Here is a 27,459-nt window from a genome sequence, read left to right as displayed (position 1 = left end):
AGGGAGAGTAGATCGGTCATCATCCTGCTGCACCTGCACACAGACTGAGTAGTAGCTCTCTAATCACACGCATATGCAAATGAGATGGGCTGTGTCTCGTTTCGAAGGCTGCGTGCTAGGTAGGATGCGTCCTTTGAAGGCTGCAGTATACCGAGCGTCCTCCTTTAAACAAATCTCGTTTAAACGAGACGGCTTTCATTGGACAAACGGAAACAGAAGGTAACATGGTTGCTATGACAGCACGCCACTCTTTAACAAGCGCTAACGCTTTGAGTGAGACGGTAACAAAGTCCCTTTAGAAGGTAATGTATGAGGTACATTTTAGGAGAGTTATAAAGATGTAAAGAGAAAAGAAAATAGATTTTACATGTGTACTTTTGTTCTAATACTTTATTTTAATTATATATTAATATAATAATACATATTATATACTCTGCACCCATCTACTGAGGTACTTCAACTTGGGAATTAACATTACTTGCGTTTGAACATCATATTTACGGGCAAATTGGCATTGTTATTTTTTTTTTTTTTAGACATATCCATTGAAGCAAAGAATTGTGGGCTGTGAATGCCCACAAAGGATACACCTCATGCATCCTCCGAATTCCCGTGAAAGAAGGTCGCATTCGAAGGCTGCATTCGAAGTGTCCTACTCGCTTTTCTGAAACGAGACAGCCTCGATGATGTATGTGGCTGACAAATGCGTAGGATGCAGCCTTCCAAATGAGACACAGCCATGTTCAGCGTCTTAAAGGTACCCTGCATACTAATAGAATGCATGTAAATACATTGTCTTAATCGTTACAGAACGATCATATTTTTTTTTTATCAAGAAAATTCACGTTAGATCATAATTATTTTTTTATAGTAAGACCTTTGATATTAGGGCAAATAAAAAGTATTCTTGATTATAATTTTTGTATTGTTTTCCTGTAAAAATATCTAAAAATCTTTAAAATAAGATCAATTTGACTGCATAAGATATTTAGGTTTTTCAGAGAATGTATTTTTAACATGTGTATATTGTCTTACTGTACTGGCAGAGTTTTTATAGTCAAAGGAAATGAAAAAATCTACCAGTGCTGAAGAAATAATCCAAAGTATTTAGAATACGTTACTGACCTTGAGTAATCTAACGAAATACGTTACAAATTACATTTTACACCATGTATTCTGTAATTTGTAGTGGAATACATTTCAAAAGTAACCCTCCCAACACTGATATATATATATATATATATATATATATATATATATATATATATATATATATATATATATATATGTATTTACTATTATCTATAATTAAGCAAAATACAACATGTTGGAACAGCATGAACTAAATACCAAGTTAGAGTTAAGCAATGTACTTCTCGTCTAAAACTTTGGCAAGAGTGAAAAGTGAATCAAAATGAGTTAGCTCACAGAACCCCGATTTTATTACTTCACATTTGGAATTCCAAAGTGATGACACTCACAATAGTGCACTCTGTTAGAAAACGGCACAATTTGACATGCAGATTAGTTTAAATGATCTGCCAGAAGCATTACTCAGAGGAATTATATGACTCTGTCTGTCATCGTCACTTCCTAAATTCTTCAATGAGTGCTAAAAGATATAAACCATGAGACATTTGTTTTTACAAATCACTTTGGAGCGTGTTTTGAGACAAATAACACTGAATAATATGAAGGTCATCATCATTGCTAACTGGAATTAGGACTAGACCAACATTTCACACTTGATGTTATGGAGCAGGTGTTAAAAGCAAGCATCATTATATTGATGTGCAGGGTCGGCGTGTCATTATCCTTACTTTATCAAATTTGGGAAAGTTTTTACAAGATATTTAATTTCTTTAATTCAAATTTCATTCAGCCAACATAATTTAGGTGTATTAGATCAAATCAATTACTACATTAGTTTTAACTCAATTTTATTAGGTTTGTCAAACTAAATTAACTAATATTTAATTTAATTAATTTTCTTATGTTGGTCCAACTTAATTTATTTTATTAATCATTAGTATATGCCAGTTGATCAAGTGTAAGGACAGTGAAACTGGTGCACAGTCAATTTGATATCAACTGCTTATAGAGCTAAGCAGCACTCAAATCTAACATCACTTGAAAGTCTTAGTCCATTCTCAACCTAAGCACAAGTGCCAATCAAATGTCTGCCAAAGTACTGAAATCTAATGCATTAGCCCTCTATTTATTTTTCAGCCAATCAAATACTGGGTGATGTGAATGATATCACAGACAGTCAATGGATTACCTGGCTGATCGCCCTGCCTTTCTCACCCCACACTGAGCTTCTGTATGGCCTATCCAATGTCAGTGTCAAGGGTCACAACCTAGTCACTGTGGCAACAGTCAGATTTACAGCTGCAGACCAGTTTCCTGTTTGTACAAAGGTCTGTGCCAGCCAAACCAAAATGGCCCCTGCCAGGAGAGATGGTTTAGTCTTACAGGGTCTGCTAGACAGAGAGGCTCAGGTAGGACTGCAGAGGTTAGATCATCATGCTAAGTACAGTACATACCAACCTATTTTTAATCCCTTTTAGGCCAAGAGAAGCACTATCAATAGACTGAAACTCTGAGCTAAGCAATAAGTGTTGGGTGATATTGTTATCCCAAGATTTGTTTTGATGTGTGATAAAAGGTTCATGATACCATATAATCTTGATTCGAAATACTTAAAGGGATAGTTCACCCAAAAATGAAAATTCCTCATGCCATCCCAGATGTGTATGACTTTCGTTCTTCTGCTGAACACAAATGAAGGTTTTTAGAAGAATATTTCAGCTCTGTAGGTCCATAAGCGAAAGATTGCTTTTAGAAGTATCAAAAACTGGTAACATTTTACTCGATGCTCAAGCTTCTTTTCCTTTTTATACCAGTATTCCAACAGTTTTCACTGTTATATACTAAAACAAACCTTCCAAAAGAGATCTGGTCCCACCACCGAAATGCCACACAAACCTCACAAAAACAGACACACACCCACACATACTGTCAGTACCCTCTGAACTCCCCAGGCTGTGATCAATCAGCAGATCTTCCTGTTTCCAAGGAAACCTACAGACCCCTGCTCATCATTCTGCTGTCTGCTCAGATAGCACCAACGGCTCATATCCTCTGGGCTAACTTTCACTTGCATTCACACACATACACACTGAACCATAGCTGCCATAGCTGACACCATTAAATAACACTCAAACCCAGGAAACACTCAAAGCAGGCAGCTGCAACTTGTTTGTTCATTTCTCTTTTTGAAAAGTTCGAACATTCTTCACAAACAAATTTAGCTGATTCATTTTGATCAAGCTCTGCTATGTAGTACATCTGAAACAGAATGGTGAAACATCAACACATTTAAATTGTAATAAAATCAAAAACAAACTTAGTTTAATATCAAGCTTACAGTTACACAATGTCAAAAGAAAATCCAAAACATCATTGAACTGAGGTCTAGCATATCCAAACCTAATGTTTTTGAGCTTTCGAGATATACATGTATCTAAATTCCAGGATGGCTAGTGTATTTACAGTGTCCCCTTAAAACTATTTGCACCAAGACACACTTTAAAACATATGAATGGCATTGCATTAGAATATAATATACATAAAATATCAAAACCAGGTAAAAGATAGCACATGCACACTTAAAGTTTTTCAGGTTTTAAATTACAGGAATTGATACACTATTAAAAAAGTTCTCTCATCCTTTACTCACCCTCATTTCAGCCCAGATGTGTATGAATTTCTTTCTTCTGCTATTGGTCCATACAATGCAAGTGAATGGTGATCAGAACTTTAAGCTCCAAAAAGGACATAAAGGGTGCATAAAAGTAATCCATATGACTCCAGTGGATAAATCCATATATTCTTAAGCAACATGATAGGTGTGGGTGAGAAGCATATCGATATTTAAGTCCTTTTTTGTTTTTTTTTTTGTTTTTTTTTTTACAATAAATTCTCCTCCCTGCCCAGAAGGTGGTGATATGAACAAATAATAATGTAAACAAAAGAATAATGTGGAAGTGAAAGTGGAGACTTATAGTAAAACAGGACTTAAATATTAATCTGTGTCTCACCCAGACCTATCATATCACTGAAGATATGGATTTAACCACTTGAGTCTTATGGATTACATTTATGCTGCCTTTATATGCTTCTTGGACCTTCAAAGTTCAAGCCACCATTAACGTGCATTGTATGGACCGACAGAGCTGAGATATTCTTCTAAAGAAGAAAGAAATGTATACACTCAGGTTTCCTTCCTTTATTTCAGGGAAAACGGTAATTATACTATTGCCAGGGGCGCATTAGCACACGGGTTTATACGGGCTGAAGCCCAGGGGCCTACAACTCCCATGAGGCCCATTTTCCCCTATCCATTTTCACGGGAGGAGCAAGTTTAAATACTTTCAGCAGGAGACACGGTTGTTGACATGGTGACAGTGCGCAACCATTAAAGGTGTCCGTGTAGTGCTTGTTCAGTGTAGCCCCCCCCCCCCCAACAACTGGAAGGGGATCCCTGCGAACCCATGGGCCCAGAGGTACCTTAAAGCGCCCCTGACTATTTCCGAAGGTGAGAGCTTATGCATACTACCATCTTAACATTCGTGGTGGACTATGCCCTGTTCTGACAGCCCTTTTACAAAAATGTTCATTAGGACAGGAAGAGCTGTCAGGCAGCAGTGAGGTGAAATAAGTGTTTCCATAGAAACTTTTTTATTTACACTATTCAGAACGACTGCAGACACATTGTAGTGGTTGAACTACACTGCTTTATTTTTCTGGCGATTCTAAATTATAGGTATCTGTGACTGCGTGTGTGCTGTAGTGCTGGTTGTGTAATTAATCAAAGGTGTGAACTTTTGGAGGAATAGAAGCCATTCTGTACAGACAAAAACACAACAATGTACACTTTGCACTTGTCCTTCCTCAACTTTCTATCTCATAAGTGTCAGGCTCTAAATGTCTCCCTAATGTTTAACAGCTTTCTCACTTCGATTCCTTGTTCTCTAAAACAGTCACACATGGCAACTGTGTCAGCTGCTTACAGAAGAGTATTTAGATGTTTTTTGAAAGTTGCAAGGAACTCTGCTGTTCAGATGATTTATGATTTTCCAAGGAAGTAAATCTGTCTCCTCTTGTAAAAAATGTGAATTACAGCAATATAGTTGATGTACTACACAACACACAGCTTTAAACTAAATTACTAGTCAGATCTCAGTGGGCATTCTACATGCATGAACAGACAATAAGGGGGAGGAGATGGAACACTCATAGAAAATGTGTATGCACATTAGCTGGACCAGCCTGAAAAATACAGTTGTTTATGCATGACTTGAGCAAATGAAGCAAATGTATTATACCATTGTAGTTAGATTTTATTGCTTATTTGAAATGTATTATTGAAATGTAATCTTTTGGTCTTTACTCATTCAAGTAAATAGGACGTGTATCTGTATGACAATTGCTTACACAGAAAAAAAAAAAAAAAAGCTGCCAGGGGGCATTATCAAGATGGATGCTGCCTAAACTGTCTTGCCTTAACCCTTAAATGCATGGGAATTTCACCAAACACTCTGACATATTCGGGTCTTTAGAGAACCGGCACATAGGTATTTCTATTACAAATGGATCTACATAATGCCCAGACAGTGTAAAATTTTAAAAACATTTTTTAAGACAATTAGAAAAAAATATATTAAAATATACTTTTGATCTGTTTTGCTGTTTAATTTTTCACATATCAAAGAGATAATGCAACAAATCAGGACAAATCTACAACAGGATTAATTACTTTCACTCTGAAATTTAATAAGATGCAACTGTCTGTCAAACACATATTGAGCTACACATAACATAATCTACACATAATTTACACATTAGTATTTTATCAGGCAATACGTACACGCATATGGAATACTGATTATTCACTATTGTTGCACAGAAAATTAATGTGATATAGTATTTATTTGTACGAATATAGTCTCTTGTAATAAACAAAGAAATAGACATCCTGTGATATTAAACTTACATATGAAATAATTATAAAAATATAATTTATGGAAGTGCAAAAAACCAAACAAAAACAAAAAAACAGACATTATTACATATCTAGGGTCTTTAATGATCATCTACACCTCTGTTACTTAAGCCATTATACAATTATTATGATTATTATTATTTAAATTTGAGCATTTGTTTTGTGCTACACTATTTATAAGAGAAATATTGAGGAATACTAAAGAGGTGTGGGCACAACTCCATAACATGGATGAGGTATAGGGGGTGGAATTAGGTTCCAGGTCACTAAAGACCCGAGGTAGGACTGGGCGATTAAACAATATAGATATTTATAAGAAAAAAATCATTTTTGATACCGATGATAAACTTTTGAGTAAATTTTGATATTAAGCCTATGTTCTACATTTAGATGATCTAATCAGGTATGTGTTGCTTAAAACGCAAGCAGTTTGGCAAAGTTATACACACAACAAGCTAACCAAATCCCAGTCATGAAATCAAGCCAGTTAGGATGTATTAGCAGGCAGCCCTGCTGTCATGGAAACTGGCAATGAGGCTCAGTAGCCGCTAGCTAGCAGCTATAGCTTTCCGGCTAATTTAATATAGTTGTGTACCGAACAAGACAGCATTGACATTGCAATTCAGCTATTGACTGAACACAACAACAACTCCACATCAACACCATTGCTGTTTATTTATGTACTGTGTAGTTAAATGTTTTTTCATGATCCATAATCACAGGCAAGAAAGTGTTGGCAATCCAGTTTATGGTGCATTACCGCCATTTTCTGAGCTGTAGCGTGGAGCGTCACAAGAAAGTCTTTCGGTGGAGTCAAACGTCAGCTGAAGATGATTGGCTAAATTTAATCAAAAAGAGGTCACACACCTTATTTAGGATTAAATCCTAAACTGAGTATACTTTAAACATAGCTTACCCTCTGGGGTTTACTTGTACACAAACAAGTTATGTTTATATTTATTCTTGAGGTCTAACAAACATGTGGAATGTAGTTCTGCCCCCATTAATGGTATGAAATGTATATTGTGATAAATATCGATATCAAACGATATATATAAAAACAAAAAAATCACGATAATTTTTTTGGCCATATCGCCCAGCCCTAACCCGAGGTATGCTTTTAAGGGTTAAAGGGACTTTGGCATGATGTGATTTAAGTCAGACATGTTCCTGGAGCAATCATTAGTCTAAACCCTTAACCGTACTACAAACTAAACCAAAAATCAGAGGGAAATGATTAATTGATAAGAATGTTGTCCAAGCCCCCTAACAACAGCCCTAATCTGAATGATTGAAAGCAATGTTGTTCCAGAACCAAGAGGTTCTTCTTGGGTAAAACACCTTAATGATAAAGAAGCATATGTTCCTGGATTAACATCATTTATTGGTCCTGGAACAACATTCTTGTCAAACAAACATAGTCCTAACTTCTAACTGTAAACTTAACCCCAACCCTTAACTATCTCCAAAACCAGAGAGAAATGATTGGTTGATAAGAATGTTGGTGAAGCCCTAGCCCCAACCCCAAACCTAATCCTAACCCTGTGTAAAAATATGATTATATTTTATATCCATAGGCTTATAGCAATGATGTTCCAGCACCAAAAAGGATTCTTGGCAAATCAAGTGAAGAAATGATATTGTATATAGAAAACAGCTTCAGTACTTACATGTAGAATTTGAGAAGGGGAAGAGTGTATGGTCTATTTGGTCTTAGTCAATGTGGCATGACTTCATCTAATGATCTCCAAAAGGCAGGAATTGTCACTAAAATATCTGTTTTTTGTTTTGTTTTGTTTTGTTTTTCGCAGTTGAAATGTGTTGATGAGACCTACGTGCAATGCTGCGGCTTATTTTGATCACCACTGGCAGCCATGTACAAGATGTTCCTGAGTGTAATTGGATTGTGTTTACACTATTGTATACAGCTGGACCTTATGAATGGGACATGCAAGGCTTCCCAGTTCTGGATCAATAAAATGACAGATTCATGGAAAGGAACAGATGCAATTAACCAATCAGCAGCACTGCTTGTGGACTGTGGGTACAGATGTCAACAGAGAGATCCAGAGCAGTAAAACTTCCCATAAATGCTACTTAGATTAATTCCCAGCCTGTCAAGCTTTAGCAGAAAAAAAGGAAGTTATGGCACACAGCTTTATTTTCACAGGCTGCAAGTCTTTGCAAAACAATGTCCCAACATACTACGTCAATGGTGAAATCTGAAACGCAAGTTATGCATCCCACTTTGGCTGTTCAACTTAAAAAAAAAATAAAAAAATTAAAAAAATCAGACCTGTCTGGGATGATGGATTTTTCTTGACAAACACCATGATTTCAAAGTATGCATTTACCCTGCAATTGTTTTTGTAGCTGCTTGTTGTGAAATCATACCTATTCAACCTAATCAAGAAAGTATAATGTTTTCTTAACAATCTATGCACACTATCAGAATAAAAAATTATAACCTGCAATCAATTTGTGTATACACTGCATGCATTCAGTGCTTTTTATGTAAATGTGTTTGGGTAAACTGTCTGTCCCATTTTTAAATCTAATGCCCAGACATTTCATTATCAGAACTGACATTGAATGGAATGTCCTAACACGTACCAAATGAGATGCCAGGAATAAGTCTTAAATCTTTTCTTCATACTATTGTTCATTCACATTGCCCCAGTAGCCCTTAACCTCCATTAAATCTTCATTAAACTCACGCTTTACCCACCCACTTCCCCCACCCATATCCAGCGGTCACAGGAAACCCTTTACACACTGCCATTCATCAACCCTAACCTTAAACAAAGATTTTCACAACCCAAAACACTGCAATCCCATCTGACTCCCAATGGTATCTGCCAGGCCAGCACTCAGACTGGCAGTTATTTCAGATCTGATTGCCTTACAAATGGTTAAATGGATATATACATTATGGTGTTCTTGGTTTGGGTCTGCTGAAGTCCTCCATCAATTGGAGTTCCTACCTCCAAGCATGCTTGCAGTTCTCAAAGAAACCTATTCTCAGTTCCTGCAACTTCAAAAACTCTCAACAGTTCATTCAGTAACTTCATCACACAGGAAAGGTTATGTTTTGAAATTTATACTGTAAGTTCCTTGAATTCACAAATAAGAAATTTAAGTTCCCTATCTGTCACTCACTCGACGTTGTGTCGATGTAGTGACACTAGGGGTCACTCTTGGGAGCCCCAAACACCTCTGCTTTTTTGAAAAAAGGCCAATGAGAATTGGCGAGTGGAATTTGCATGCCACTCCTCCGGACATACGGGTATAAAAGGAGCTGGTATGCAACCACTCATTCAGATTTTCTCTTCGGAGCCGAGCGGTTGCATTCAGCACACTGAATACAATTCCTCTAGAAAAACTCACCTCGCTAAAGACTGCTGGATTTGACGGCGCATTTCAGCGGCTTCTCCCCCTCTGTGCCTGTGCAGTGCAGAGAATGCCCCTGGGCGCTTCGGCAGAGCAAAAAAAGAGTATATTCGGAAAAGAGTATATTTTCTATTCATAAAAGAGCGGCACACACAGAATGTCTTTTTAAAGATGCCTTTCCATTTGTGTGTTATTCCTGGTTGCGTTCGCTATCTCTCCACTTCCGATGGCCATGATTGCTGTCTTACGTGTCTGGGTGCTGCCCATGCAGAGACATCATTCGTGGATGGATCATGTCCTCATTACTAGAACATGACCATGGCAATGTTGCGGTCACGGCTTGCACTTGTAAGAAAGCAGGCCACCCCAGCAGCTCACCGCCTTGGTCCTTCTACCTACGGGTATGAGGCCATGCCCGTTAGCACTGGGGGCGATTTGGGGACCTCAATGGAACCACCCCGCCAGGTATCCCCCCATGGACCTCCCATTCCCCAGCATGCTCGCTTGCCCGATTGCGTGCTCGGACGAGATCGCCGGTTCACCTCAGGGCGGGCGCCCCGGAAGATGATGAGTTATCGAGCGCAGCATCGGGAATGGTCACCCAGTCTCAGGCCGACGCAGAAATGACGGACATGCTTTCCCGGGCGGCCGCGAGTGTCGGGCTACAGTGGAACCCTCCGCTCTCCCCTGAACCCTCGCGACTCGACGATTGGTTCCTGGGTCCCCGTTCTTTTCTTTACGGAAGTGCATGAGGAGCTGATAAGGTCGTGGGAGGCACCTTTTACTGCCCGATCCTGATCTTTTAGCTCCCCCGCTCTCGCAACCCTCGATGGTGGAGCGGCTAGGGGGTATTCGGTGATCCCCCAGGTGGAAAAGGCACTTGCGGTGCACTTGTGTCCACAGAGCGCCGCCACCTGGTGCAGGTGCCTGAAGCTCCCGTCCAAGGCCTGTAGGTTTACGTCGTCTCTGACAGCTAGGGCCTACGGTGCTGCTGGACAAGCCACCTCCGCCCTGCCTGCCATGGCTCTCCTGCAAGTACACCAAGCCAAGGCACTAAAACAACTGCACAAGGGTAGTTCTGACCCGGGATTGATGTAGGAACTGCGCTCAGCGACCGACCTCGCTCTCCGGGCGACGAAGGTCACAGTGCGGTCACTCTCGGGCAGGCGATGTCCACTCTCATGGTCCAGGAGCACCACCTCTGGCCCAACTTGGTAGAGATGAAAGAGTCCGACAAGGCACGGTTCCTTGACACTCCCATCTCCCAGGTTGGCCTGTTTGGTGACACCGTCGAGGACTTTGCCCAGCAGTTCTCGACGGTGAAGAAGCAGACGGAGACTATAAAGCACATCCTGCCCCGGCGTGGCTCAAGATCCCACACCCCGTCTGCTCGTCGCCAAGGGCGTCTCCCTGCAGCAACATCTCCGGCTCTGCTGAAGCCCGCCCCCGTGGCCCGGCCCCGGCGTGCAGCCAATCGCAAGAAGCAGATGCCCCCCGTCTCACAGCCAGCCGCCAAGAACCCGAGGAAGGCTTCGAAGCGCCCCTGAGATGGGTGACCCAGGGGCAAGGAGACCCATCTCTCTGGAGCTGGTGCACAGACCACTCCATCCCCCAGTGGAGGGCTGGGAGGAGAATCTTTTGTTTCTTTTTTCGCCGCATGCCCCAGAGGCTGCGGTACCCAAAGGTTCAGCAAAAGAGCAGTTTCCTTGTTTCCTGGGTCACATATCTGGTGTGCACGGCTGTCATCACGACTGCCGTCCATCGTTCATTTTTGGCAGGGTTGGCGCTCCAGCCGTGGACCCCCCCCGCCCCTGCGCGCCCAGCTGTGGCACGAATACCCCCACACGGGATTAGTGCCGATGGACCTCGGGACGAGACTCCTCCTCCCCCCTCCTCGGCCAATCTCATGGTGGGCGGCAGGAGCCAGGTAAGTGCTTTGATGTCCCTCAACTCAGCACGGCCACAGGGCTCGAGTCCCCTCGATGTGGCACCTCAAGCTCCGCCCTGCTGCGAGGCCCCACCCGCCGGTACGTCCCACATGATTATCCCCTTGGTCCCCCTTGCCCGGAGTTTGGACGTGTGGCTTGTGCTTTCCAACCCATCGCGTTGGCTGACCCAGACTGTCCGACTCGGCTATGCGATTCATTTCACCAGGTGCCCACCCAGGTTCAGCGGCGTCTGCTTCACCTCGGTGAAGGGCGAGAACGCCGCTACCTTGCGTGTAGAGATTGCGACCCTCCTGAGCAAGGGCGCGATAGAGCCTGTCCCTCCAGCCGAGATGAGGAAAGGGTTCTACAGCCCTTACTTCATCGTACCAAAGAAAGGCGGTGGGTTGCGACCAATCTTGGACCTGCGAGTACTGAACCGGGCTTGCACAGACTCCCGTTCAAGATGCTGATGCAAAAACGCATTCTAGCGAGTGTCCGACATCTAGATTTGCTCACGGCGGTAGATCTGAAGGACACGTACTTCCACATCTCGGTCCTACCTTGACACAGACCCTTCCTGTGGTTTGTCTTCGAGGGCCATGCGTACCAGTACAAGGTCCTCCCCTTCGGCCTGTCCTTGTCCCCTCGTGTCTTCATGAAAGTCGCGGAGGCAGCCTTTGCCCCGCTAAGGGAAGTGGGCTTCCACATTCTCAACTATCTTTATGACTGGCTGATCTTAGCTCACTCTCGAGAGTTGCTATGCGCACACAGGGACCTCGTGCTTTGACACCTCAGCCGACTGGGGCAGCTGGGAAAAGAGCTGGGAAAAGAGCAAGCTCTCCCCGGTTCAGAGCATCTCTTTTCTCGGTCTGGAGTTGGACTCAGTCTCGATGACAGCGCATCTCATGAACGAAAGTGCTCAGTCGGTGCCAAACTGTCTGAATGCGTTCAGATGGAGGACAGCGGTTCCACTGAAACTTTTTCAGAGGCTCCTGGGGCGACCCCCAGAGATGCACAGTCGGATCGGTGATTTCCTTTCCTTCCCCTCCACCTTGAAGGTGTATGTAGCCGCTATTTCGGCTCAACACGATGCAGTAGATGGTAAGTACTTGGGGAAGCACGACTTGATCATCAGGTTCCTGAGAGGCGCTAGGAGGTTGAACCCCTCTAGACCGCGCCTCGTTCCCCACTGGGACCTCTCTGTAGTCCTGCAGGGTCTACAGGGAGCTACCTTTGACCCTTGGAGTCATCTGAGCTTAAGGCACTCTCTTTCAAGACTGCCCTCCTGACAGTGCTCACTTCCATCAAGAGGTTAGGGGACCTGCAGGCGTTCTCTGTCAGCGAATTGTGCCTGGAGTTCGGTCCGGGTTACTCTCACATGATCCTGAGACCCCGACCGGGCTATGTGCCCAAGGTTCCCATGACCCCTTTTAGGGATCAGGTGGTGAACCTGCAAGCGCTGCCCCAGGAGGAGGCAGACCCAGCCTTGGGGTTGCTGTGTCCGGTGCGAGCTTTACACATCTATTTGGATCGCATGCTGAGCTTTAGAAGCTCCAAGCAGCTCTTTGTCTGCTTTGGTGGACAGCGGAAAGGAAGTGCTGTCTCCAAACAGAGGATCGCCCACTGGGTCATTGACACCATCACTATGGCATATCAAGCTCAGGATTTGCCACCCCCTGCGGGGTTATGAGCCCACTCTACCAGGAGGGTGGCAACCTCCTGGCCCCTGGCCAGTGGCACCTCTTTGGCAGATATCTGCAGAGCAGCGGGCTGGGCAACACCCAACACCTTTGCGAGGTTCTACAATCTCTGGGTTGAGTCAGTTTTGTCCCGTGTAGTGGCAGGCACAAGCAGGTAAGTTCTGGGACAGCTGGCCGGGTGTACCACTTGCGCATAGCGCCTTTCCCCTCCCTTGAGGGGAAGATGTGCGCTCTTGACTCCCAGTAGTGTTCACAGACTGTGATCCCTGGATGACTTCCTCCTTAGCCCTGTGGCAGTCGAGTTTGCGGAGAACCTCGCTGCCGGCTCAGTAAGTGTGTAGGTAAGGCCCTGTACTGAGGTAGGTGCTCTGCATGCGGTGGTTCCCCATAGGTAACCCCATGTGTTATATCTTCCGTAAAATCGTTTGCCTCTTGGTAAACTGTCTTCCTTGAGCAGAGGGCCCTCTGCTCCTGTCACCATGCTTCTAGAAACCCCTCCCCCCTTGGGTAGGACCTGCCATGCGACTCTCCACATGACATATTTCCGACAAGACTCAGTAAGACCATGTGATGTATTTCCACTTGAAGTACCCCCCCCCCCTTTTTTTTTCTCTGGGCAGGGTGTGGTCCCCTTGGGAGTCCCAACGTGGACACTCGTGGATCCCAGTCCGTTAACAAAATTCCACTCTTTTTGGGGAGAAAAAAGAGGGAAAAAGGCCTCGGCTGGGCTAGCCTGTCCCTATTTGTTGAGCAGTCGAATTGTTCCTGAAGGACTGTTCGACGCTCATAACAGCATTGGGGGAGGTTACGTGACAGCCTGATGCGCTGGCTACGAGACACACAAAAGTCTGCCTGTCTCGCACCACTAGTCCACGTAACACAGTTCAGCTAGTTGTGGCGTTTTGTATAGGGACCCCTAGTGTCACTACATCGACACAAGATCGAGTGAGTGACAGATAGGGAATGTCCTGGTTACTTTCATAACCTCTGTTCCCTGATGGAGGGAACGAGACGTTGTGTCCCTCTTGCCACAATGCTGAACTACCCGTTGAAATGGCCAGGACCTGGTCTCGGCTCCTCAGCACAAAACCTGAATGAGTGGTTGCATACCAGCTCCTTTTATACCCGTATGTCCGGAGGAGTGGCATGCAAATTCCACTCGCCAATTCTCATTGGCCTTTTTTCAAAAAAGCAGAGGTGTTTGGGGCTCCCAAGAGTGACCCCTAGTGTCACTACATCGACACAATGTCTCGTTCCTTCCATCAGGGAACGGAGGTTACGAAAGTAACCAGGATGACTTCTTTAAAGGGTGCCTGGAGGATCTCCAGAGGTCTCCAGAGATCTCATATCACCAGAGTGACATCTGAGGAACCAGGAATGTAACAAAATATGTATTATTTGGAGGACCAAAAGTAAGACTTTAACAATCTGACATTAAATAATGCAGATTTATTGACCAATATTCTGAATATTGGGGGATCTACACCATTAAAATGTAAATATTATGGAGGCACTATTTGGGGTTCCTCAGCTGCCACACTAGTGGAATCCGCTTGAGATCCTCCAGACACCCTTTAAAGGAGCCTTAAAAATCTTATGTCCTCAAGAAACTTCAACATTTTAAGTGCCTCAAAGCCTTTCCCACATGTTGGGGTTCCTTCAGTACACAGTCCTTAGAGTTCTTGCAGGAACTATGAGGAAATATTTAATTGCCCTTTTCCATAGAAATGGCACTAGTTCTAGTGCCAGAGCCTGTGCTTTGCAGGTTCACAGCTGGGGCAATCTGGAGCCTATCGCAAACCGGCCACACTTTTCCACTGACTTGAGAATTGAATAGTGACGTAACGGGTTACATGGCTACGTGGTAGTTTTATGTGAATAACTTACATGCCCCCAAACAAACATGGCACATCACAAAGTTTGTGTACAGCTATTACTCCTGTTTTTGAGGACATATTTAAACATACGTAGAAATGCAATCCAACTACAGTGCTCAACATGATTGCCAGAGACGACATCTACACTCAAGATGACATAGGAAACGTAGGTGCATTATTTTATTTGAACTTTTAAATCTAACTTAACTTGTTAAGTACTATAAACTGTATAGTGGAAACTTTATTAACATCGGTGAAGCAGATGGCTATATTTGGATTTTTAACAGATAGTAGCAACCTTCCTATGTGAGTAGTCCTCTTACTGAACAATACAATAAACAAAATAAGATGAGAAGAGTGTAAGGAAAGCTGGCAAATGTAATATAGACCAAGATCAGATACAGAGGACACCAGCGATTCAGTATATGTCTCAAACATGACAGACAGAGTTTAATTAGAGTTTAGTTAGCTGGCTGGTCGGTGTCCAGCACAGAGTTCAAAAAATATTTACTCCCTCTACTGCCACTTTTGCTTAGGTTCTTCTTATGGTCTCTGTCCTCTTTTTTAAGTTTTTCTCAATTTGTTTATGATTTTGTAAATTGTGCGATTGAAGCCAGTGTGCATTATTTATTGCCTTATCTTCTTGTAGACACTTTTTTCTTTTGTGATCTCAACTCTGTTCCTGGAGGCCCCCCAACACTACACATTTTTGATATCTCCCAAATCAAACACACCTGATTCACCTCATCACCTCATTAGTGGAGACTCCAAGACCTGAATTGGGTGTGTCAGAAAAGGGAGATATACAAAACATGCAGTGTTGGGGGGGGCCTCCAAGAACAGGGTTGGGAACTACTGCACTAGTTTATCTAAGATCACCATAGAAGACCATATAGTAGTAGAGTAACATAAAGTAGAGTGCTCGTTTCCTCTCAAATTTTGATATCTGACATTTTTGTTGGTTTTTTACCTGCCCTCCATGCCTTGATGTAATCATTTCCTACGTAGAGACCAGCAAGCTTTTGGGGCATTTTTCTGCTCCAGAACAGCCTTTTCTGCATTGGAAATGTGCAGAACACATTGAGAATTCGCACTGGCCCAGGAACCTGCCCCAGAACCATTTCGGTGGAAAAGGGCTATCAGAGATCTGAAAGGGTGCTTGGAGGATTCCCAGAGGGTTCTGCTGGAGTGGTATCTGAGGAACCCCAAATAGTGCCTCAAGTGTCATAATTTTTACAGTGCAAGACATATAGATAGTGAAAAATCAGATGCATGTGTTTTCTGGGCAGTTGGTTTTCTCACAGGATGCTTTAGTCACTCTGTGGCTCTGTGGTTAAGCCCTCTATACCACTAACTGGAGGGTAGATGGTTATAATTCCCAGTGTAACACCACGGATGTGGATGCCATGGCTGAATGATCTCATGTCTATGACCAATATGTCAAACTGAGTAACTGACTTAGCCAGCACCAAGTTGCTGTGGGGGTACTGAAACAACAGTCTTTTTCTAATCTAGTGCAGGAGTCTTGGGGCATTTTCAGACCTGTAGCTCTTTTGACTTGTTCCCTAAAACAGGGACTTAAACTGTTACAATGTTGCATCTTCTCCTTCAAAATGGGAACATTTCAAAACAGACTAAAACTGTGTTAATAAAGGTCACATGTGAGCAAACTGTCCCCTCATTGGTCAGAATGGTTATGCGCTGTTCAGGGATTTAGATCATATATTGATATACCATATATCGACATTTTCGAGAATTTTTTATGTCACGGTTATGCAAAACGCCACCTCATGTTTCAGAATGCATATTCCAATGATGAAGTTCAAATAAACATTATCCATCATTCGGATGGATAGGAGGTGAACATTTTCCATCATGGTTATTTTTATCTGTCATTAGTTGCTTTTGTGTTATTTCTGCATTGAAAAATGCCTGTTCTCATGCTCACAGAGCTCATTCACGCTCTCTCTCTCTCAATTGCCCACACTTTCATGTACACACAAACACACATACACACAGTAGAGAGAGTGAAACCACGTAAAGATGCTTAAAATGAAAACTAATGTGCTAGTTATATTCTGTGCCTCCTAAATGTTATTCATTCTTGTTTTTTATCTGTCACACAGTTACTAATGCCATCATACCTGTGTCTGTTCTGTCGCTTTCCATCAGAGAGAAGTGATCATAGGAAATTACCTAAGGAATAGTTAAATAACACCTTAAATAAATGGGCAATTATATCTAATATAGTCACCAAATAGTTTCCAGTATTTAACGGAAATCCATGTTTTGATTATGACTAACAGTGTCTTACAGTATCATGTTTATTCAGGTATGCTCATGTTGGGTCAAACTGCATTCTCATCACAAGCGAACTGCTCCAGGCTTTGTTTGGAATCAGACCACCTGGACGAGGTAGTCTCAGACTGATTGTTTTAGTGTGGATCTGAGTGTGACTGCTGTGTTCATATATGCCTAAACAAACCAAACTAAGGGGGAGAAACCGCACCAGATACTGAAACAAATGCTCCAACAGAGCCAGGTGTGAAAACGCCCTTAAACCTTTACCAGGCCAAGGACTCCTTGGTGGTCAGAGAGATAACCTCCTGTTACATATTGTATAAAACTGAATGTTGCATTTTAAGCCTAGCCTATGATAACATGTGTTTAGTGCCATATTAATGTATTTAAATCCTTTTTTATGATGATTACAGTGTGAAGTAATCATTACACCAATCATTACTGCTGTTCAGTGTCATGTTTAATGGGGGAAATTAAAATTGAATGTGGGAGGCACAATTAAATATTTAGCTGAACTTTGGCATCTTAAGTTTAGATTTAGTTGAAGTTAACTTAAAGTTGTTGTTTTTTTAAAAGATAATTGAAGGATTTAAGAGCATCTGAGCAACGTTAGCCATCTACTTACTGTACATTAAATGACTCATGAATATGATATGTGTACAGTGTTCTCTCATTTTGTTCTCTCAAGTGATGACCACAGCAGAGAACAATTAGAAGCATATGCCACATTCTCAGTCACTGAATAATTCCTGAATCGAAAGCAGCTCTGACTAACAAAGTTCAGCATCCTGAAGAACCAGAAACACCCACAGACCTGATGTGGAAGGACTAACAGAGTTTAATCAGAGTTGAGGGATGAAAAATCAGGATATTGTGTTTGGCAATGATGTTCATTTCCCAAACTTGTGGGTTGTGGAGACATTTGGGTAACCATACTGATTGCATTATGTTGTTCTAAATAGAGAACAAACCATGGGTAGCTTCGTTTACTTGAAGATTGAGAAAAAAACAAATAAAAAATGTAGCAGAAAGCAGGATTCCCATAAGAAATGCCAAATTCTGGAAACAAACAGTAAGTTTATCATATCTTAGAAAAAGGACAAGAAGCTAACAAAAATGTGAACAACATCATGGCAATGTTTCACAATGCCTTATAGCTTTTAAAAAAAGGAAAATGCTCAGTATTTAAGAGCTGACAAAATAAATTTTCCTAAATAAGGTGAAATAAAGTATTTAATCTAATACCACGGTCATCATATAGCTGTATCTCAGTGACATTAAAGGTGATGCATTTATTTTTTCTTTCTTCAGTTTTAAATGTAAGTCATTTGTATGTTGTTTACATGCAATAGATTCTAAACATTTGGATGTGCATCCCAACCAGCCTGACATAGCAACACTTGCTCAACCAACAGAATGAGTTCAAAGGCATGAGTATTAAGGATGTTAATGATTAATCAATGTTTGATTCATTGTTGTTAATAATTTGATCAATTGAGCTTATCGATCATCGATTAATCAATTTCAGAAAAAAATGTGTTCAGTAATCATGCCAGGAGATGTTGAAAAGATGGTCTATACAGTCATCTTCCGCTAGAGGACACACTGCCGCTTGCGTATTGTCATGCCTTGTCCGTAACACAGAATTAAAACCAAACAGATGTGCATCCTTCACTTCCTCTCTTGTAAAGATGATGCAGGCTGAATGTAATTAGTGTTGGAGCATTTATCTATAAATTAACATTATGTTTTCTGCATACACCGTGATAGTGTGTTATGACAACAGGCACTGTTGATCCACTGGTCTCCTTATTACGTCAATGATGCACTGGGAGATCACGAAGGTAAGTTATGTACTGTGTTTATACAGCCTGTCAAATACAAAAATAAGTCCAAAGGTCCAAAATATATCACACGATCCACAACATGAAGTTTTGGTGAAATAAAACATGTATCTTCTATACAAGTTATTATTAACAGTAATTCATTAACAGTAATTACACAGTTCACAAACTCGTACTAAACATACCCCAAATCTATTAAAATACACTGAACTAAGAATATTTTAAGAGGAAAACCCCAATACTTGCATTCATTAAGTGTATTAATTTAAATTATATTCAAACAGTAGGCTGCATGCACATATTATTTGGAATCCCCATGTGCATTTTGTATTAATGTTAACGATTAATGGATTAATTTATTGTTAATTTCCACGACAACCGATTATGAAAATGTCTGAAAACTGACATCCCTACTGAGTATATTTCAGCTGTCTGTGTTGCTGGTCGGTCCATGCACATTATGCGTGATTCAAATTTCATCATCAGCTCAGTTTGTGCACGGACCAGATTTTCTTGACACGCGGACAGTCCTCACCTGTGCGGATCATCGGCACATGAACTTGCCATGGACTGTACTAAAAGAGCATCACAAAGCAGTCATTGTGTGCATAGTATTCGCTCGCTGTCAAAAGAGTATACTTTGAAAGGCAACACGGTCGACCGGGCATTATCCTATTTACACTGATCAGCCACAACATTAAAACCACTGACAGGTGAAGTGAATAAAATGTATTATCTCGTTACAATAGCACCTGTCAAGGGGTGGGATATATTAGGCAGCAAGTGAACAGTCAGTTCTTGAATTTCATGTGTTGGAAGCAGAAAAAATGGGCAAGCGTAAGGATCTGAGCAACTTTGACAAGGGCCAAATTGTGATGGCAAGATTACCTGGTCAGAGCATCTCCAAAATGGCAGGTCTTGTGGGGTGTTCCCAGTATGCAGTGGTTAGTACCTAGCAAAAGTGGTCCAAGGAAGGACAACCAGTGAACCTGTGACAGGGTCATGGGCACCCAAGGCTCATTGATGCGCATGGGGAGCAAAGGCTAGCACGTCTGGTCCGATTCCACAGAAGAGCTACTGTAGCACAAATTGCTGAAAAACATGCATGATAGAAAGGTGTCAGAACACACAGTGCATTGCAGCTTGCTGCGTATGGGGCTGCGTAGCCGCAGACCGGTCAGAGTGCCCATGCTGACCCCTGTCCTCCGCCGAAAGCGCCTACAATGGGCACAGAACTGGACCATGGAGCAATGGAAGAAGGTGGCCTGGTCTGATGAATCACATTTTCTTTTAGATCATTTGGACGGCCGGGTGCATGTGCATCGTTTACCTGGGGAAGAGATGGCAGCAGGATGCACCATAGGAAGAAGGCAGGCCGGCGGAGGCAGTGTGATGCTCTGGGCAATGTTCAGCTGAGAAACCTTGGGTCCTGGCATTCATGTGGATGTTACTTTGACACGTACCACCTACCTAAAGATTGTTGCAGACCACGTACACCCCTTCATGGCAACAGTATTTCCTGATGGCAGTGGCCTTTTTCAGCAGGATAATACTCCCTGTCACACTGTAAAAATTAATCAGGAATGGTTTGAGGAACATGACAAAGAGTTCAAGGTGTTGACTTGGCCTCCAAATTACCCAGATCTCAATCTGATTGAGCATCTATGGGATGTGCTGGACCAACAAGTCTGATCCATGGAGGCCCCACCTTGCTACTTAGAGGACTTAAAGGATCTGCTGCTAACGTTTTGGTACCAAATACCACAGGACACCTTGGTCTTGTGGAGTTCATGCCTCGATAGGTCAGAGCTGTTTTGGTGGCACGAGGGGGACCTACATGATATTTTTTTATTGAATAAAGTGATAGAAAAATGTTCGTCAGTGAGTATGTCTCCGAATGACCGTTAATTTTAAATTGCGCTGAAGCACGAATTTATGTGGCTGAATGACGCGTGTGCAGATCAAATGCATATTTTAAGTCCAATATCGTCGATACCAATACCGATACTTCTATTAAATTTTTTTTTTTTTTTATTTCTTGGGATTTAATGGGTAATTTAAAATATTATATATATATATATATATATATATATATATATATATATATATATATATATATATATTTTTTTTTATTATTATTATTACATTTGTGAGCATAAACAGAAATGATTAGACTTCTGTTTTGTTTACCCTTACAAAAATTAACCATGGTTTCACTACAGTAGTTTAACCATGGTATTTAGTTAAACAATAGTTACCACACAATTAACCATAGTTACTACTACAATATTACTGTAGTAAAACCATGGTTAACTATTTTTTAATTACTTAACAACAATTGCACACAAACTAATTATAAGAAATATCACCTTTAGATATGTTGTTATTTTGTGTGAATTTACTCCAGAAGCTGTTTCTCTGATTTTCTATCATCACTACAAGACACTGATCCCTCTTGTTTGAACGAGCCTTGTGAAGGCGCAAGCGCTTGTCTGCTTGTGTCTTTCAGCATGCATGTTAAGATCAGCGGAAGAAGAAATAGTTCCCATCCTGCATAAGAATTTACTAATATAGCCTAATCCTTTTTATTTCACTTTGAAGCTTATGATTATTGTTCACATTCATGGTAACCAAATAATAATATCCCTAATTAAAAAAAAAAAAAAAAAAAGCATTGTGGCATTGTTTCAACAACCTTATGCAACGTCACAAAATGTATTTCCATCCAGAGTTGCATTAAATTTTGGTCGAGACCTTGTATTGATGATGGGAGAGTCAACCACTCTTCTAAAGTAAAGTCTTCTCCAGCTCATCACAAAGACTTTTACTGAGGTTAAGTTCTGGACTCTGTGGTGGCCAATTTATGTTAGAAAATGATTCCTTATGCTCCCTGAACCACTCTTTCACAATTTGAGCATGATTAATCTTGGCATTGTCTTCCTGGAATATGCCTGTTCCGTCAGGCAAGAAAAAAATCCATTGATGGGATAACTTGGTCATTCAGTACATTCAGGTAGTCAGCTGACTTCATTTTATTGCCGCATAACGTTGCTGAGCCTAGACCTGTCCAACTGAAGCAACCATCATAACACTGCCTCCAGAGGCTTGTACAGTGGGCACTATACATGACAGGTGCATCGCTTCATGCGCTTCCATTCTTACCCTGACACGTCCATTGCTTTGGAATAGGGTCAATCTGGACTCATCCAACCACATGACCTTTTCCTATTGCTCCACAGTATAATCTTTATGCTCGCTAGCAAATTGAAGTAATTTTTTTCCGATTAGCCTCACTAACAAGTGGCTTTCTAGTGGCCACACAGCTGTTTAGTCCTAGTCCTGTAAGTTCTCGTCGTACTGTGCATGTGGAAATGCTCTTATTTTCTATATTAAACAGCCACGAGTTCCACTATTGATTTTTTGTGATGTGACTTCACCAAGCGTTTTAGTGATCTCCGATCACGATCATTCAAGATTTTACCCCGACCACTATCCTTCCAGGTTTTAATAATGCGTTGGACAGTTCTTAACCCAATTTCAGTGATTTCAGCAATCTCCTTAGTTGTTTTCTTTGCTTGATGAAGGCCAATAATTTGTCCCTTCTGAAACACAGTAACATCTTTTCCACGAACATGGGATACGTCTCCCGAAATGGTTGTTTAAGAAATGAGAAGATGCACACTGCATCAGTTAGGGTTAAAAGAATTGTTGCCAGCTGAAACATATTAATCACTGCAATAATGATCCAATCATAGTATCTTAAGTATATAAGTATCTGCTTATTTAAATCCAAATGGCAAATGTTTTTTATTTATTTATTTGTCCAGGCAGTGTATTAAACCATGTATGCAGAGATTAGTGTTTGTATTGTGTGTTTTGTTGTTTAATGTTCGTTACATGTTGTTTATTGCCTAATTTTGGCATGATCTGTGAATTATCGGTTATCGTTTCGGCCCAAGAATTTCCATATCGGTATATAATATAAGTACATAATAGGTGCATAGTATCAAATTCTGAAATGCATAGTTATTAAATCCCAATTGTAATTGCTTTTTTAAGTCAAGCATAGACTAAAAGATGAGCTGTCCACTTATGGTCTCCATGGTAAACACATATGACACTTTTGGCTCATATGTCGACTTGCATGCTCTTCAGGACTCATACCTCGGGCCTTTGCATGGTAAGTGCAATGCTCTATCAGTTGAGCTACCACAAAATGTAATCACATTTTAAGAAACTTGTAAATGTAGTTAGTAATGTATTGCAAACGTTTAGTGCGAAAAGTGTTGATGAATTTATAATCTGCTCTTTAATTTGTGTAAAAGGAAATAAAAGTAATTGTTGTTATAGTGCCTCTAGTGTTCATTATACTAGCAGGAAACTGTTGTGATATGTACAACAAGCCACTTAAAAATCATTTTGCAAAAATGTAGGTATAGTAGCATGACTCTTTGAGACCAGGTGGACTTTTTAAGTACTTAACAGTTACTGAGTAATTTATTGAGGCAGACATATTTGCCTCAACAAATAAAATAAAAAATCACTGGACTGAGTGATCCAGAGAGTCCCTCCCAATGTATCAGTTTTCCAAGGCCAAATAAAGGTCTCAATTTCCACCTGATCTAGTGACCCAGAAATCCAAGCACTGAAGAAATTTAAAACAATACTCTATAGAGTTCATGTTAGTCCACTGCTCGCAGAGGGGAGATAGCATGTTTGTTGATTCAAAGAAGAGACCTCCTCGCTGGTCTTCCAATTTCTCTGCACCCATGGAGTCTGAGTGGGTCAGAACACCCCCTAGGCACATGTTTTGGTCCAGCTACTCTAAACTTACATTGTGAATTATGAGACGGGGTGTGACAGGGGTTGTACGAGCTCGCCACCATCCCTGCAGGAAAAGGGAAGCAGTTCCAGTTTGTTTGACAAGTGACTTCCTTTTTTAGTTTATGGTATTTGATATTTTAAAAACTTCCAAAAGTTTTGTTTGATGCAGTTAATAGTAAGCATCTAAGATATAAGGGGTGGTGTTTCAAGAGGTTAAATTTCTGGGCTGGTAACTGAAAGGCTGTTGGTTCAAACCCAGCAATGGTTGATTTATGAACAATACCCACTGAGCCCTTGAACAAGACACCTATAGTAACCCCACGTTGGTGGATCAAACAGATCTAAGCTCAAACAGTAGAATTTCTTAAAAAAAAATAAAAAAAATAAAAAAATGAACTGAGCTGAAAACTGTTTTTGCCACAAAATAGGCAAAATATCCGATTGTGAAAGCTGAAATAAATGTGTCATGTCAGATTGCAAATAACTGTGTGTATCTCCGAACGCCAAACACACTGTGTTCGACAGCGATGCTTTTACATTCCATAAGCTGTCAATCACATGTCACCATTTCAATTATTGGTATTTGTTGCAAAGTTTCATCAAGGGATGCAACAGTGTGAGTTTTTGATGGTTATATTTCCGTCTGAGAAAAAAAGCATGGTTAAGCATTTATTTGATTATTTGCAAATTTTCTTATTATGCAACAGCTGTGAGGCAAAAAAGTAATATCATAGGGCTGTCAATCAATACTTTTTTTAATCAAATTAATTACATGGTATGCCGATTAATTAATCAAACTAATCGGAATTAAATCACATATGTAAATATTTTCCGAGAAAGCAAATAACAATAATTCATTATATAATGATTAATTAATTAGAAATAGTTATATTTAAATAATTATATATCATGATTAAATATTTATAAACAGTTATATTTAAATAATTATAAATAAAATATACTGTATATACGTATATATTATTAAAAAAAATATAATTCAGATAATTTAAATGCAAAACATTATTGAGACAGACGAGTAAAGCATTGATAAGACGATACAAAAAGTGGCTTTAGAATCCAATAAATTATTTTATTTTTTCATATTATTGAACATAAGCCTATTATTGGCCTACAGTTTACAGCAATCCATTTTGTAATTGAATTCATCAATCTGTCCGAGGTAGATTTATTATAAGGGCTTTTCTAAGGACACCTCCATGTACACCTGTATCAGACAGACGCATTTGAGAGTCTAACTGTGGATGCATTGCATCATAAACATGCCATTTTTAGGTGGCTGTGTCAAGTTAACCATAGTTACCTAATGCGTTTGGATTTGTGCTCCATCAAGCTGTGTTTAAGCGCAAGATCGTGCTCTCATCTTGTGTTGTCTGCTGTCAGTGAGTGTGGTTTGTTCTCTGTATAAACTGCGTGTTGCCTATTCAGTAGGGGTCAGCAACCTTTTTGACGTGGAGTGCCATTTTTGTTTTTTTTCCTGGTCAATGGCTGTGCCGACGTGCCGCATCTATAAAATCCTAAAACTTTATTTCCAGGTTTAATTTATATTTTGAATAATTTATATTTTGCCATGTATGTTTTTTGAATCCAAAATGTGGGATCGTCTAATGTAGTTTTGAGTGTGACTATGGTTTAAGGAGGCTGTACCTGTATGCTGGGTTGGAAATCTCAAGGATTAATAGTGGTGTTTTCCTTATTACATGATGTGTTGCTCTGAAAGCAAAAAGAAACAAATGAAACACGGAATGTAGGCTGTCATCCACGCAGACTGACCAGAGCAAAGTGGGCGCGCGTTTACTCATGCGATTAACCGAACGTGAAGCACTGCCGGCTCGTGATGCGCGAATGGCTTACACACGTAACGTGTTTTAACATTTTTACTTTTTGTTTAGCCTCCCATTCAGCTCATGAAAACATGCTGCGTGATCATGAGAAGGATTACATCAAGATGTAGTTTGGAATGCACGTGCGGAATTTATATAAATAAAATAGTCTACTTCTCTCTCACTATTGCTGGCATGCCAGTGATTACCCCTCCGCGTGCCAATGCTGGCACGCGCGCCATAGGTTGCCGACCCCTGCTATACAGTCTGAGTTTTTGCTTACTGCCCCCTGGAGAAAACATGTGGTACTACAAGCTTGAATTGCTCCCTTGGTAAGAATATTCCTTATTACGGTTAGGGGATCAAATCAAATCAAATCAAATCACTTTATTGTCACACAGCCATATACACAAGTGCAATGGTGTGTGAAATTCTTGGGTGCAGTTCCAATCAACATAGCAGTCATGACAGTGATGAGACAGTAACAATTTACATTAACATCAAATTAACACAGCACAATTTAAACATCTGATATACACATAATTACACTCAACAATATACAAATAATAACATACACTGTACAGTATACAATACGCACTATATAGATACACATTATTCAATAAAATAAAAAAATTAAAATATATAATAAAGTATATATAGTAGTAAATAAAGAATGTACAGTATTGTACTGTATTGACATTCAGGCTGTCAGTTGATAGTCAGTTGTTAAGAGAGAATATAATATAATAATAATATAATTTATGACAGTCCGGTGTGAGATATAAGAGTAAGGGTAATAAAGTGCAGTGCTGATGTATTTTGATCGTGGGAGATCAAGAGTTCAGAAATCTGATTGCTTGGGGGAAGAAGCTATCATGGAGTCGGCTGGTGCGAGTCCTGATGCTGCGATACCACCTACCTGATGGTAGCAGTGAGAACAGCCCATGGCTCAGGTGGCTGGAGTCTCTGATGATCCTCCGAGCTTTTTTCACACACCGCCTTGTATATATTTCCTGGAGGGAGGGAAGCTCACCTCCGATGATGTGTCTGGCAGTTCGCACCACCCTTTGCAGTGCTTTGCGGTTGTGGGCGGTGCTATTGCCGTACCAGGTGGAGATGCAGCCAGTCAGGATGCTCTCTACAGTGCAGGTGTAGAACCGTGTGAGGATGTGGCGGTTCATTCCAAACTTCCTCAGCCATCTCAGAAAGAAGAGGCGCTGATAAGCCAGGTGGGAGAGAGTAGTGTGTATTGTAGATGCAATGGCATCATCAGTGGAGCGGTTGTTGCGGTAAGCAAACCGCAGTAGGTCAAGAGAGAGAGGCAGCACAGAGCAGATGTAATCTCTGATTAGTCTCTCAAAGCATTTGCTGATGATGGGGGTCAGAGCAACAGGACGCCAGTCATTTAAGCAAGTTATTTTTGATTGTTTTGGAACAGGCACAATGGTGGATGTTTTAAAGCATGTGGGGACTACAGAAAAAGAGAGGGAAAGGTTGAAAATGTCCGTAAAAACACCAGCCAGCTGGTTCGCGCACACTCTGATGACGCGGCCTGGAATGCCGTCTGGGCCCACGGCTTTGCGGATATTCACCCGTTGGAAGGATCGGGTTACATCCGCTACAGAGACGGAGAGTGAACTAACCTCTGTAGCTTCAGCCGCGAGAGCTCTCACTGCAAGGGCGGTGT

General features: G+C 41.1%; 1 long non-coding RNA gene across 1 annotated transcript in view; it reads left to right on the top strand.

Annotated features, from left to right (window-relative positions):
* The window catches only part of LOC127410420 (uncharacterized), a 28,585-nt gene extending 20,225 nt beyond the window's left edge, over positions 1 to 8,360 (top strand). Inside the window, exons 2-3 of the long non-coding RNA XR_007892118.1 lie at positions 537 to 757; positions 7,879 to 8,360. This is a non-coding gene — a long non-coding RNA (uncharacterized LOC127410420). The remainder of the gene's footprint in view (positions 1 to 536; positions 758 to 7,878) is intronic.
* Positions 8,361 to 27,459: the final 19,099 nt, after the last annotated feature.

This window comes from Myxocyprinus asiaticus, chromosome 19 (assembly GCF_019703515.2).
Source record: "Myxocyprinus asiaticus isolate MX2 ecotype Aquarium Trade chromosome 19, UBuf_Myxa_2, whole genome shotgun sequence".
NCBI classification, from domain to species: domain Eukaryota; kingdom Metazoa; phylum Chordata; class Actinopteri; order Cypriniformes; family Catostomidae; genus Myxocyprinus; species Myxocyprinus asiaticus.
This window is presented reverse-complemented; position numbering and strand designations above follow the sequence as displayed.